Raw genomic sequence first — 2,099 nt, 5'->3', positions numbered from 1 at the left:
CCCTTTTTAGACAATTCCATGAATGGATGTCATCTATGTGGCTGCAAACACCAACAGGCCTATTTGGTGAAGGGTTTTGATTCTCTTTATGTTCAGGTGAATTTAGTTAGTTAAATTGGTGTTTGGTTTGGTTTGATGTTCACTAGTCTATTTTTGTGTATATTTGGTTTATTTATTTATTTATTGTTTGTCAAATTGTCTGAAATAAATTTCTTTTAATTAATTTACATTCATTCATTCATTCATTCATTCATTCAATCATTCTAAAAAAAAAAAAACTGTAGAAAAACATCAGTTCCTGAAGATCTGAGATCATTTTTGCTGCTGCAGACAAATATGAGGAATTCATCATCATCATCATCAACATCATCATCATAAGTATCACCATCATCATCACCATCAACACCATCAACACCATATCAATCATCATCTTCACAGTCATCATCATCATTAACATCATCATCATCATCATCATCATCATCATCATCATCATCATCATCATCATCATCATCATCATCATCATCATCATCATCATCATCATCATGTTTTGGGATTTTTGTTGGTCTATTAACTGACTGATCAGTTGATGTTTTGGAAAGATTTAACCCTTGGCACTGTTAGATCTAGTCCATGTTTCCCACAGAGACCAACTCAGTTTAACCCAAATGAACCAGATTTCCGTCCAATCCTGAGGACTATGTCTTCAGATCTAGATTAGCTAATCTATTCCCTGCGAACTTCCTGTTTAATTGCAGACTGGTTCTGTTTTTGCTGGAAGAGCTGAGCTGACGAGGCTTGCAGAACTAGGGATGTACCAATGCTACTTCTCCATTGCTTAGATACCAATACCAATGTTGCGCACTGATACAGACACTGACTGATACAGATATTGATTGACCAAAAGCAATATCAGCACAAATCATACACAATTTAATGACTTATTTTGTTGTGAGGAATGTTAGAAAAGGCTTAATCAAGTGATATTAGTAAACAACGAACAAACAACTTAAGTATAAATGTGGTCCAACTTTTATCCTTTTTTTTTTCTTCTTTATTTTCCTTTTATTCTATTGTTTACCTCATTTGAAACATTTTGCTCAGCTTGACATGTATCATTAACTATTGGGTAAACTTTAAACAGAACTATATAGAAGTGTAGTGTTTCTATCAGCTTGCTTATAACAACGATTTTAGAGAGCGACATAATCTGATATTTCTTTCTTGCCTGCTATAANAGTGTAGTGTTTCTATCAGCTTGCTTATAACAAAGATTTTAGAGAGCGACATAATCTGATATTTCTTTCTTGCCTGCTATAAGGCCAATTTCTGACCATAATTAGATCAGGACATCCCTTCCTGCATCCCAAATCTGAAATATAGTACAGGCCTCAACTGTGTCTGGTAATCTGAGTTCAAAACCTGTTCCTTTTCTTCAACCAATTTTTGGTTTTATTTTAGATGTAAGATAAAAAAAAAAAAAAAACAGCATATAACACACTTAACAAAAAAACCCAAAAGACTTACCAGTACACAGGTCCAGAACAACAATCATTTAAAGAAAGCATTCCATCTGCCATCTATGATACAGGATCTAAATTTGTCAACACAGCAGTAATTAAAAATAGCCTCATCTCAATCAATGCTTGATTCCACAACATGAGTTTGTATTATGCACATAAAAGACAGCTCTAAATGAGGAACATCTATAAATGACATCACCACTGGCAGTACGACTGTGGAATGTGGAGGTTTCTCCCTCACTGTGACAATTCTCTTCATGGAGGTTAAAACAAATCAAAAATACCTTTTGTGGTGCTTTGAGCAATTTAATAAAAATACTTCAGGTGAAAAATGAGATTAATCTATTTCTTTAAAGTTTCTTTAAAGTTCTCTTAAAGTTTCGGTTGTTAGAGCTTCGTCCCATAAAGATTAGAAAGTCCTGGATGTTCTGAATGTAAAGTTCAGGTGGATTAGCTGAGGATCAGGGTTCTGGATGAATGGAGAGACATCCAACTGCCTTCCCTGTCAAAGTTGAAAGGTGAGTTTAAGATTTATAAGCATCCAGATTAAAGGGGGAATACATCTCTTCCAACATTTCT

This window comes from Cyprinodon variegatus, unplaced genomic scaffold, assembly GCF_000732505.1.
Source record: "Cyprinodon variegatus isolate N-32 unplaced genomic scaffold, C_variegatus-1.0 Scaffold1699, whole genome shotgun sequence".
NCBI lineage: Eukaryota > Metazoa > Chordata > Actinopteri > Cyprinodontiformes > Cyprinodontidae > Cyprinodon > Cyprinodon variegatus.
Note: the sequence above shows the minus strand (reverse complement) of the source record.